Here is a 13,420-nt window from a genome sequence, read left to right as displayed (position 1 = left end):
TGGACAGGGGAAAATTTCCATGTAGCAGTACAAGAGAGTCGCTGCGCTGTATTGGTAGAGTGTCACTAAAACCTTGGAGACCCAGGTCCCATCTCAGAAGGGGTTCCAGGTCCCCTTACCCTCCTGGTGGGAGGAGGGGACTTGGCACTTACCGGGAATACATTCTTGATGGGTGTGATGACATCACTTCCGAATTTGGGCATGGCAGCACGCCCACTTAAGGAAGTGGCAATATTGCAGCCGGCGGGAGTGCACCCACTGTGAACGGGCCCAGGAGGACTTTTTGCCTGGGTCTGTTCCCCAGGCCTTTCCCTTCCACCAGCCAGGTGATTGGGGTGGGGGTGGGGCAGAGGCTGGGAGTCAGCGACCCCCCCCACACACACACACACACATGACGACTGGGGGTCTGGCCACTGAGATAGATAAATAAAAATACTTTTCAGCATTTTTATTTATCTAGAACACTTTTCTGTTGTACACTCAGAGTTTGCTGGGTGATCTTGGACCAGTCACATTCTCTCAGCCTAACTTACCTCATGGTGTTAACATGAAGATAAAATGGAGGAGGGGGAAGCAATATAAAATCATAGAATCAAAGGGTTGGAAGGGACCTCTTGGGTCATCACGTCCAACTCCCTGCGCAATGCAGGAAATTCCCAACTGCCCCCCCTCCAAACTGCCCCAGTGACCCCTGCTCCATGCCCAGAAGACAGCAAAACACATCCAGGGTCCCTAGCCAAACTGGCCTGTGGAGTATATGTTGCCTTAAGCTCATTGGAGGAAGGGCAGGAGGAAAATGTGCTTAATGAATACTTCATGGGATGGCTACCGTAGACCCATTTTGGTAGCAGAGGCGTTTCCATCCAGTGGAAGGAGCCTTCCCTAACACCACAGGCCACTTTTGCCTCGATCAGCACAATGGATCCACGGGTGAAAACTCCATGTTATGCTTTGTTCAGTGGCATGGGGATCCTAATGTTCAAATCAGCCCTGAGTTCTGGTTGCACTTGTATAAAAGAGCTGGTGCTAGCATCCCTACGAAACATGGTTGCTTTCCCATTGAACGTGGATGTACTATCATAGAATAGTCTCTGCATATCCTAAAGAATTTAAAATGAGATAGAAGTTGCTTTTTCAACCCAGTTCCATTATGATTATTCCTAACTCAGCATTAAGTGAAAATGTGAAATATCTGAGGCAAACAATCGAACAGCATTAAGCGGATGTAAGAATTTAGCCTGACCCTACTTTTTATTCTTTTGGTAAAGCAGTTTTAAAAGTTCTCTTCTTCGATCATTTCTCAATCCTCTTGTGTTGATTCCTCTCCTTCCCCATCAAGTCTGACATAAAAGTTACAGAAGTACCTCTTAACATAAGAGCTGCCTCCTTTGAGCCAGTCAGAATTAGGTCCTTCCATCTTAACTGAAAGGCACAATACACGACAGTAGAGACAAGTGAACTAAACCAATCGCTTGTTAAGGAAAATAATCTCTGCCTGTGGCTGGGATTCTTGCCTGTGTAATAATCACTGTGATTTATTTGATGGTTTAAATACTGGACCAGTGGTATCACACGTATAAGACTCAAGGCCTGTTTTATTCTGCGCTTCTTTTTTAAATCTCACATATCCTTTGGTTCAGGGGTTTGCAGACATGGACTCAAGGGCCAAATATGGCTCGGTACAGAATCAAACATGGCTGATGAGAAAAAAGAAAACCAAATCATTAAGTTCAGGTGTTTTGTAGGGGTAGATGGTGTCAGGTGCTTAGCATCACCTGCCCTGCCCAGCAACGCCCTGCTGTTATGATTGTAGTCTTGCCTTTCTTGATTGTAGTTACTCGCAGGGCTTTTTTTCTGGGAAAAGAGGTGGTGGAACTCAGTGGTGGAACTCAGGACCACACAGTGACGTCACTTTGCATCAGCTGGAGCAAGGGAGGAGTTTTTTAAAGTTTAAATCGCCCTTGGCGAAAATGGTCACATGGCCAGTGGTCCCGCCCCCTGATCTCCAGACAGAGAGGAGTTGAGATAGCCCTCCGCACTGGCTGTCGTGGAGGGCAATCTAAACTCCCCTCTGTCTGGAGATCAGGGGGCGGGGCCACCGGCCATGTGACCATTTTCAAGAGGTTCTGGAACTCCGTTCCCCCGCGTTCCTGCTGAAAGAAAGCCCTGCAACTGTTACTCGCCTTGCCTTTTGGACCCACAATGTGAACCTAGGCAAAGGAGGCGTTTGTTCCTGCTCTTATCTGTATGCCCCTCTGAACTGCGCCAGGGTCTATCCTCAGTCTGGGAAGAGGCGCCTGCCCAGACACCTCAACCTTGAAAATCCCATACATCATTTGTGCTGTTTTCCCGCTTAGATGCTCTCCCGCTGAGCTTAGCTGACTGTTAAATTTTAGAATTTGCCTGCGCTTTGGAAGCCTATATATATTTCATACTTGCATGTTATTCCTGGCAAAGATGGAGTCAGCTCGTGATACTGGCAGCTTTTCAATAAAGTTTTTTTACTGCCTGCAATGAAGTCTTTTGAGAGTTGCTTGGCAGATCCTTGCAGATGGCCAGGAATCACTTCTCCTCAGACCTGAGCAACCGCAGAATCTTGACACCCGTGCCATGGCAGCCGAAGGGGACATGGATACCGGTGCTACAGAGAAGACAGAGGAAAAACTCGAAGACCCAGCAAATGTGCGTGGGCCCAATGCGCACACATTGGTTGAAGCTGGACCGTGGCTCTGCATCAGTTTTCCCCAATGGGATGCCAGCTACAGATGGATTCCTCGTGTAGCATTGGCCAGGAGGGAGATCGAAATGCAGGATCATCTGCAGAGCCGACTGTACAGACAGAGTCTGTTCCTGGCAGAAGGACTCCTCGAGAAGGAAGAGGAAAAGGAACCAAACTGGAGGGAGTCGTTGGGAGCAACCTCCACGGATGTGGTGCAAGAGCTCTGGGCCAAGATGGGGGAGCTAAGGTGCGACATGCACACCTTCATGGGCAATATCCAAGATATGATGTGGGCTGCCTTCCAACCCGATCAGCCGGGAGACCAAGGCGGCTGGCTGGATCAAGCCGCCCAGCCACAGCGGGACCAGCAGCCTATCCCTCCTCCAAATGATCAAGGGGGCCAAGTGCCAGCGCAGACGCTGGACCAACCCATTTGCCCAGATGGAGCCCCAGCAGAGCCAGTCCTGTGGGCTCAACCTCAACAGTCACTGGGGCTACACAAGCTAGAAGCCCATTTTGATGAAGACTCTGAGGAATTGGGGTACTTCCTAGTGCAGGTGGCCAAGTTTTTGAGGGAATGGGGCCCCACTTTTCCAGATGAAGCCAGCTGGGTGAGTTATCTGGGTTTCTGGCTGGTGGGGGGGGGCAGCAGCAAAATGGAATGTGACTCTTACGCGGCCAGAGCCCCAGAACTCTGGGGCATGAGGGCCTTCATGCGCACACTCAGAAAGCAGTACGAGGACCCCCTTGAGGAAGAGAGGGCGTGAAACAAGCTGAAGCGCATGAGGCAGGGAACCCACTCGCAGCAGAGTTCTGAGCACATGCAGCCAAAGTGCGAGACTGGACTGAGTTGGTGAAGATTGATTTCTTCCATGCTGGCTTGAACCCAGACCTGGTGGCAAAGGCCATGGTCCAAGATGACCCACACACCCTGCTGGGGTGGATTCAACTGGCGTGTGAGATTGAAAATAGGAAGCAGGTAGTGAAACTGCTCCATCTCCAACATCATGCAGGCCAATGGCGAGGAATGGCAGAGTGCAGAGGGGGAAATAAGCCCCGTCCTAAAGGGCTGACCACTGCGGCCGAAAAGGAGAGGAGAATGAAACAAGAACTGCGCTTAAAGTGTGTGGGCGCTGGCCGCTTTGCTGCGGAATGGCCCGGCATGAAGAAGGCTCTCCCCGTGAGAAAGACAGGACCCAAGTGAGGTTTGCCTGGCTGCCCTAAGCCAGGAGGAGCAGGTTCACAAGCCAGTGGGGAGGCAGCGGCTGCAGAAGTGAGTGGAGGACCCAGGAGTTCGGGGAGGGGGCACATCATCCAGCAGCGAGGGAGAAGAGGTGCAGCCTGATTAACAAAGTTCTACATGAATGCCTGTACAAAGGAGTGTTGCTTATCTTGATGATGTGCTGGTTTATTCTGATAACTATGACTCCCATGTGAAGTTGGTACGAGAGGTCCTGAGTACTCTTTATGAGAACAAACGATATGCCAAATGGTCTAAGTGTGAGTTCCACAAGGAGGACTTGGACTTCCTGGGCTATCGAGTCTCCCAGAAGGGACTGGGAATGGGCCCAGCCAAAATCCAAGACGTACTGGGGTGGGAAGCTCCTAAAACAAGACACCAATTACAACCATTCTTGGGCTTTGCCGATTTCTACTGGTCGTTCATTAAGAACTTTGCCCAGACTGCACTGCCATTGACTGATCTGTTAAAAACTAAGGGGATGGGGCCAGATGGGGGGAAGCCGAGCCCTAAACTGGCCTGGGCCAATGAGTGCCAGCAGGTGTTTGAAAGACTAAAAGCTCTATTCACCTCTAAGCCCATTCTGTGCCGCTCAGATGAGAATAAAAAATAAAAAAAATTCATTGTACAATGAATTTTGTACAATGTAGTGATGGGAGGGTTGATTTTACAAGAGGGCTTTGAGGGAAAGCTGCACCCCTGTGCTTATGTCTCCCAGAAATTCTCAGAGGCAGAGAGGCACCGGTCGGTGTGGGACAAAGGGGCAGCACCATCAAACTGGCACTCTCCACCTGGCGACACTGTCTAGAAGGGGCAAAGTTACCTTTAGAGATGTGGATTGATCATAAAAATCTAGAAGCGCTCCAATCACCCCAAAGTCTGGGTGCAGAACTGCTCTGGTAGGCGGAGTTCTTTTCAAAGTTTCAATTCACACTCAAGCACCTCCCAGGGAAGTCAAATTTTCTGGTAGACACCCTGTCCTGCCCCCCACAACATGAGAGTCAAAGGGAGGAGATTATAAACACTATGTTCACACCAGCCCAGCTGAGAAGAGAGGTGATGACACAGTGACAAGTGTGCAAATTCCTTTCAACCCCGCCCAACTCCTGGCTGGAGAAAGTCAAAGCAGAACTGGAAAGGGAGGGGGAAGAGGCTTTACGAGAAGCTCTTGTGAAGGGGAAGAACGGATGCTGGTACAGAAATGTCAAATTGTATGTACTAGAAAACCTTCGCGGGGAGGTGTTGAAAAAGTGTCATGATAACAAAAATCTAAGACATGTGCACCCTGTTTCCACTTTAGCCATCTCAAGAAAGGCCCTGCTCTACTCTGCTGTGCTCTGGTTAGACCTCTCCTAGAGTATTGTGTTCTGTTTGGGGCACTACAATTTAAGAAGGATATAGTCAAGCTGGAACGTGTCCAGAGGAGGCCAACGAAGATGGTGAGGGGTCTGGAGACCAAGTCCTATGAGGAGAGGTTGAAGAAGCTCAGAATGTTTATCCTGGAGAGGAAACGACTGAGAGGTGATATGATAGCCATCTTGAACGGCTGTCATATAGAAGATGGTGTGGAGTTGTTTTCCAGTGCCCCAGAAGGTCGGACAAGAACCAATGGCTTGAAATTAAATCAAAAGAGTTTTCAGCTAAAGATTAGGAAGAAGTTCCTGACAGAGTGGTCCCTCAGTAGAACAGGCTTCCTCGGGAGGTGGTAGGCTCTCCTTTTTTGAAGGTTTTTAAGCAGAGGCTAGATGGCCATCTGACAGCAATGCTGATTCTGTGAACCTGGGCAGATCGTGAGAAGGAGGGCAGAATGGGTTACATCAGTACTTAGTTCTCGTGGCCTTCTTACTTGCCCAGAGTAATGCTGATCACCACCTTGGGTTCAGGAAGCAATTTTCCTCAGACCAGTTTGGCTAGGCATCCTGGAGGTGTTTTGCCTTTCTCTGGGCATGGAGCAGGGGTCACTGAGGGTGTGGGGAGGAGAGGTAGTTGTGAATTTCCTGCATTGTGCAGGGGGTTGGACTAGATGACCCTAGAGGTCCCTTCCAACCCTATGATTCTCTGATTCTAAATGGCACTCGGAACTGGCAGCCCCATCTCCTATCATGATCGAGGGACTCTAAATGGAAGCGGCGGGTGCTGCACTAACTGATTCAATGGAAACATTTTTCAAAAAGCCATGCTGAATGGGTTCAATCAACTGCTGATAGAGCTAACAAATTGGTTCAGGCTTTTCATAAAAAATACCCAGAAAAGCTGGGCAGAGGTTGAGTTTTGGGGGTGCAGGATGTTAGGTGCTTACCATCACCTGCCCTACTCAGCAATACCCTGCTGTTGTGACTGTAGTCTAGTACTTTAAGTTATGGTTATGGTTAAATGCTGAGGCTATTCTTTGATTGGACTGCAGCTGTTACTCGCCTTGCCTTTTGGACCTGCAATGTGAAACTAGGCAAGGGAGGTGTTTGTTCCTGCTGTTATCTGTATGCTCCTCTGAACTGTACCAGGGCCTCTCTCCTTAGTCTGAGAAGAGGCGCCTGCCCAGACATCACGATCTTGAAAATCCCATACAGAAGTTCTGCTGTTTTCCCACTTAGACGCTTTCCCATTGAGCTTAGCTGACCGTTAGACTTGGGGGCGGAGGGGGGGAGGATTTTAGAATTTGCCCACGCTTTGGAAGCTTATATATGTTTGATGCTTGCATGTGAACGTCATTCCTGGCAAAGATGGAGTAAGCTCGTGAACTAGCAGCTTTTCAATAAAGTTCTTTTACAGCCTTCACTGAAGTCTTTTGAGAGTCGCCTGGCAGACCCTTGCAGATGACACGCTAGAATAACCAGTGTGTGGGCATAGTATATTTATGGGATCAAAGGGCTTCTTCAAGATGCTTAAGAGAAAGGGAAATGAGAGAGGCAAACAGCTGGCAGTAATCCAAATGCACAGGTTTAGGCCAGCATGCTAAAACAATTGTTCAGGATGCTTCTGTGTATATTTATAACTTATTGTGAGACCTTGTGTGTACAGCTTCCTAATAAAGGACTTTCAACTGTCAGTATTTGGACTGCAGAAACTTTATGGCTAATTAATCATCATGTCAATTATCAGTAATGCTAAATTTTACACTTTTAGCTATACGAATGGACTTGTTTATGCTGGCTCTTTGTAGATGTCTTGCACTGAATTTTGACTTGCTGCTTATAAAAGATTGCTGCTTGGTTTATTTTCAGGCTTTTCTTCATCTGAATAAGTGTCAAAGACATTTTTTAAAGGCAAAAAAAGATGGGCATGAAGCAATTAACTGAACTAAATGTGAACATGTAGGAAATGTAGGCAGCTTGGCGGAATGTTGGACAAGTGACAGTTGAAAAGTCCATTGGACAGCAATCAGAGAGCCAAGCTGCAAGACCAGGATGCCTACATTTCCCATCAAAACTTGAGGGAAGCTGACAAGTGTCCAACCTGTGTCAGGCATCACTTGTAGCTTGGCCCAATGTCTCTCTAACAGCCAAGAGAAAGATAGGCAGGTCTGTGCAATGAGGCCAGCCAAAGCTGTGAGTTACGGTTCTTCAAATCCAGGGGAATCCCCAGGTTTACATAAATATCTGATAAAAAAGCAGTTTTTTTTGGTTTAAAGAATAAACCAAGGGGGTTAATACTAATGGTGATTCATCTGGGTAGGCCGGCATGTGTGATTTGGTTCATACTTAGGCGGTCTGGCCAATTTATTCCTGTGATCAAGATCCATGTCTACATAGTCTTTGGTTGTTGTGGGTTTTCCGGGCTGTATTGCCGTGGTCTTGGCATTGTAGTTCCTGACGTTTCACCAGCAGCTGTGGCTGGCATCTTCAGAGGTGTAGCACCAAAAGACAGAGATCTCTCAGTGACACTCATCTTCAGAGGTGCTACACCTCTGAAGATGCCAGCCACAGCTGCTGGCGAAACGTCAGGAACTACAATGCCAAGACCACGGCAATACAGCCCAGAAAACCCACAACAACCATCGTTCTCCAGCCGTGAAAGCCTTCGACAATACATAGTCTTTGTCTGGTTTTATAATATGCTTGTCCAGTTTTCCTGAGGAGCTTTGTTTCCATAGAAGGTCTTCTGCCCCAGGAATGTCTAATCTTGACTTCAGTTGTACTACAGCACAATCTGTGACAGAATGGTGGGTGCATTTTCTGCTGTGAAGATTGCCGTTATCCCAGAGGGCCTTTTTTCTCCCCTTACGCAAATATAGGTTTGTAACTCTGAGAAAATCCTGTTGCCCTTTGACAGGTCAGGATGGACAGAGTGGTTTCGTCACCTGATAAGTATGCTAACCAGAAAAATATTGAAGAGTTGACATTTTTAGATGCATTGAATGAGAGGTTTTTGTTTGTTTTGTTTGACGAAGCACAATGATGAAAAAGATATTAACTGGCATTTATGTTGTAAAATGTTCTAGTTTAGAGTAAATTGCTATTCACCTAAAATTGAAATGATCCTTGGTTTTGTTTTAAAGAGCATAGAAGAACCAGAAGTAGAGGAGGAAAAACAGAAGTAGAAATGGAGTATAGTGAAAGTGAGTGAAACATTTGCCTTTCTTCTCTAGTAAAACTAACAGTTCTCATTTTGCACATTATTGGTAGGAATCCTAACATAAATAGCCATTGCTTCATCCAATCCTTCCAACCTTTTGCATGAATTAATCCTTGATTTTACGTGATTAACAAGTATAACCACCTACAGCCCCTTTACCATTAGATTAAGAAGCTTCTGCTGTTTCATTTGGAAGTTCCACTGCCTGCTTAATGCGTATCTGACCATTTATCCCACCTTTAAATAAATGGGCTCTATAAATCAAGTACAATAATAATAATTACAAAGGACTGTGGAGTGCGTGTGGGTCCAAGCTGAGAAATATTAATTTTATACTGTATTGTGTTAGCTCCTGAGATACTTTCTGGATGAGCTCACATAGATAATTGTAGGTAACTCCATTTACTGAGAAATGTCAGCCATGGATGGACTGTCGAAACGATTCTCTTTCCACCTCCAGCAGTTACTTAAGATGATGAAAAGCAAGCTGGGAATTTTGACTAAGTGGGTTAGCATTTTTTTTACGTTTGTGTGAAGGCATCATTAGGAATCCTTTTTTTCACAGAATTACCAACAAGGCAAATGACAAACCAGCACTCAAAAGTTTAGAAGAATTGTGTGGGCTACAAGGCCATTCAGATCATCATTTGCCTCTAATAAATAATAGTTTCGTAATCTTCACTCCCCACTCCCCAAGTGGGTGGGGTTGCTGTGTGCACCACAGAGAGGGCAGCACTGCAGCACAGGCCGGGATGCCCAAGTCATCTTTCACTCGCAAGCAGAGTTAAGACTAACTGTGGTTAATAAGCCCTTGAACCACGGTTTCAGATTCTGGTTTGGCGTACCCTAACTAACCTTGGCCATTTTCACTCTGCTTACCAGCCACGGAACATTATGTGAAGCTCCCGGAATGACAGCGTCTTCCTGGCACAACTTCGCGCGAGAACAACTGTTCTCATGTGAAATCGCACCAGGAAGATGCTGTCGTTCCGGGAGCTTCGCACAATGTTCGGTGGCTGGTTAGCAGTGTGAAAATGGCCCATATTTAGAGAAGAGTCCCATATTATTTAGAGCATAGGGTTGCCAGGCCAAGCCTGGCCACTAAAAGGACGATTGTGGTGGGGACATGGGTTGAGGGTGGGAACATGGGGTGTATGTGACATCAGCGACATTGCTGATGTCACTCACTATATCAGTGCATAGCGTTTCCAGCGATTCCTAGAGCTACCATTGTTGGAAGCTTGGGTGCGGCCCTTTTTTCCTCCCTTTTTCTCCCACCACTGTACAGAGCAATGGCAGGCAACAGATTGAATGCCCAGGAGATTGCCCACCATAATTAGGCATATGGTAAGCCTATTTAGAGGAGTGTCCTGTGCCCAGTTTGTTGGCCCTCCATGGCACCAGGTTGGCTGCTTTGTAAAACAGAATGCTAAACTAGATGGACCGTCATTGATCTGATCCAGCAGGCCTCTTTTGATGTTCTTATGTATTTGGCCAACCGCACTATAGTTGGAATAATTAAACCATGGTTTCACATGTCCACAGTTTCATGTGTCAGCCATGCAAATGTAATCGGTATGTCAATATAAACGAGAGTCAGAGAAGTAGTATATATGGCAGAAGAAAAGAAACAGTGTAATAGTGGTTTGAGTTCAGGAGAAGAAAGGTTAAAATATGTTAAATAAATTAATACATGTTCTGAGATCTTCATGAGAAATTGCTGTGAAATCTCCAAAATGACTTACTGGGAAGAGAGTTTGCACATCAGTACATACATGAAGTTGGCTTTGCAATACTTACAAAAATAAGCTTTGCTTTTTAGGAGCGCACAAAACAGAATTCGTTCCTTAAAAAAGAAATTAATCTGCTGAGCTTGATAGTATCCACAGTGGACATTATTTGGATGCTGCTTTTATCGTAATGCTACTCTTGCATGAAAAGAGGCATTAGTCTTTTTATTTATCATAAACTAATTGGTGTGCTAACAGGTATGGCATGCCCGACAGTAAACTTCTGCTTTGAGTGGCGTTGAGCCAAGCTACAAGTGACGAATGACACTTGAATGGCAAGCGAACAGACTCACGTGTATTCCTCCCTGCTCACTTGCACTCCACTTGTTCTCCACTTGATCACATAGTGACGAATGACACTCGGATGGCAAGTGAAGAGTCTCATGTGTATTCCTCCCTGTTCACTTGCGCTCCACTTGTCCTCCACTTGATCACGTAGTGACGAATGACACTTGAACGGCAAGTGAACGTGGAGGGCAAGTGGAGTGCAAGTGAACAGGGAGAAATACATGTGAGTCTGTTCACTTGCTGTTCAAGTGTCATTTGTCACTTGTAGCTTGGCCCTTTGAAAGTTTTTGATAACTATACCCATGACACACTGTATAGTCATTATGATTTAGCAAAGATGATTACAGGATAGCTCCCCTGTGACAATTCTTCTTTGTAATAATATTCTCCAAGTGATGTCCTGCTTGCCGTTACCAAACAAGTTCTAAGCTTGCATGGTGAGGAGTCTTTGCAGTAGCAGACTCCGTGTTTTGGGCACACAGGTTCGCAGCACTCAGCCTCTGGTCTTTCCACTTAAAGCACAGTTGTGGTAACTCTTCCTGAGACTAGCAATAATGTTAATGTATATAAACTTTTCCAACTTATAGTACTTGGCTGTAAGAAAGGCAGACTATAAATGACATAAATAAATAATTACGAACGGATTGCTTTTACCCACGCAGCTCCTCTTCCTTGGAACCTTAATGAGATTCTTGTATACCAGTTTGAGAGTTGCTCTGCTGGATTACACCATGGGGCCATTCAGCCCATTCTGCTGTTTAACACAGTTGCTCTGGGTAACCAACAAACAGAGAATAAGGCCTCCTCCTCACGTCTTCCTCATATCTCTGGTATTCACAGATTTAATGCCTTTGGATATGGAGGGTCCCTATAGCAAGCATGGGTAGTAGCTAGCCACACACTTCAATCTACCAGGACATTCCATCAAAGACTTAAAGGTCACTGTAGTTCAACAGAAACCTTTCAAAAACAAAATCCAACGGGAAGCTGCTGAATTAGAATTCATATGTAAATTTGACTCTGTCAAGCTGGGACTGAATAGGGACTATGAATGGTTATCTCATTATCAAAAGTAACTGATTTCCTTTACAGAAGCAAACTGATCTCCATATCAGAAGGAGCTGTTTGAGAGCTGTTTGCATCTACTTCTCCCTCCCCTCCCCTCCTCTATATCTGACCGGTTTCTTCTTGCCCTCCATGCATCTGACGAAGAGAACTGTGATTCTCAAAAGCTTATGCTACAATAAAGTTGGTTAGTCTTAAAGGTGCTACTGGACTCTTTTTGATTTAGCCACTCCTCTGTGATTCTATTTTCCTTTCAAAGACAATGGGCGCTAGTGACTATTGCTACATTCACTGGCAATGCTTTCCATAATTTAATTAATTCATATAAGAACATACAAGGTGACCTGCTGAGGCAAACCCAGTGGCCCATCTAGCCCAGCATCCTATTTCAGTCAGTGGCCAAGCAGCTGCCCTGGGGAGCCAACAAAGAGGGCATAGCAGCCCAGGCCAACCGTGATGTCAGGATCCAACAGACCAGCAGTCAAAGCCAACTGCTTTGTCATCAGGAGCACAAAAGTCCTTCAATGCTATAACTGTCCGCACTCTCTAAAAAATTTTCAGTGATGGCTGTAAAATTAAAAGTGGGTATGTAGTTAACAAAACAATATTTGTTATACATAGGAAATGCCTGAAAATTCTGAACCATTAACTCTGAATTTGAGAATCAAAGCTGACTTTTTCATAATGGTGCCGAAGACCCAGAGGAACCCCATTATGTGATGGGCTGGAAAAGTGCTCACCTGTTAGACGTGGTATAAGAATGCCCAGGGGCAGCCAAGAACTTCCAGGTATAACAGAAACCTAACTCCTGCCATCAACAGGTGCAGAAGGGACAGGCAATAGGTCTACTTAACAAGAAGGGTCTGAAGAAATAATGGGTGAGCCTCCCTTGGCTTAATTTCCACTCAGCTCCATATTTGCAAGTCTCTCAGTAAAGTGTTTGGAAATAACAATCTGAAAGTAACCAAGTTGCTTTGAACAGATAATGGTCAGACTGTGATTCAGGCCAGATCTCCAATCCTAAAAGAAGACTTCCTTTCAAAGGCTCAGTGCAAAGGTGCTCCCATATGCGTACGCGCATGCGCGCGCACACACTGATCTCTGACTCACAAAAGCATATACTGGAACAAATTCTGTTCATCTTTAAAGTGGACCTCACCTTCATAAATCAACAGGGCTCCAGTTTTGTGTTACCATTTCAAGTTAGTAGGATAGGGGTGTGTGTGTGTGACAGAGGGGAAAAATTTAAAGAATTTAAATTTAAAGAAATTAAAGCTTATGTAGGTTTTACAGTACATTCTCTAATACAGCCGCTTTTTATTGATGGCCATATATTACATAAAACCAAGTTTTACCTGAAACTCATCAAACATTTAACTGCAAGGAGACAGATTGCATGAAGACGGACGGCCGTAGACATGGAAAAATACAGAGACCCAAATCCCATGACGGTATTGTAACAGTTCATCTGCAGTCTTCAGTGTAGGCACACATTGGGCCTTGCTTGCGCAGACCAGCCATTCGGAACAGAATTATATAGCTTTAAGGATCCTGAGAGGGTGACCCCCGCCCTCCCCCAGAACATGCTTCGGAGCAGCTTCCCACAGAAACTGTCATGTGGTCTGGAGAGATTGCCCCCTTTCCCTCAGTTTGATTTTTGCTGCCACACAGAACAAACGGTCACTCGTGCCATGTGTTGTCTTCACTTTTCCAGAGTTTTCATTTTCTTCTTTGCCTCAGCTTTCA

At 45.8% G+C, this 13,420-nt stretch overlaps 1 protein-coding gene across 1 annotated transcript in view; it reads left to right on the top strand.

Moving 5' to 3' along the window:
* PLCB1 (phospholipase C beta 1) overlaps window positions 1-13,420 on the top strand; it is a 698,812-nt gene that overhangs the window by 648,269 nt on the left and 37,123 nt on the right. The gene's annotated exons all lie outside the window — the stretch shown is intronic.

Source organism: Eublepharis macularius, chromosome 1, assembly GCF_028583425.1.
Source record: "Eublepharis macularius isolate TG4126 chromosome 1, MPM_Emac_v1.0, whole genome shotgun sequence".
Classification (NCBI taxonomy): Eukaryota; Metazoa; Chordata; class Lepidosauria; order Squamata; family Eublepharidae; genus Eublepharis; species Eublepharis macularius.
The sequence above is the reverse complement of the archived record's forward strand: the minus strand, read 5'-3'. Positions and strand labels throughout refer to the sequence as shown.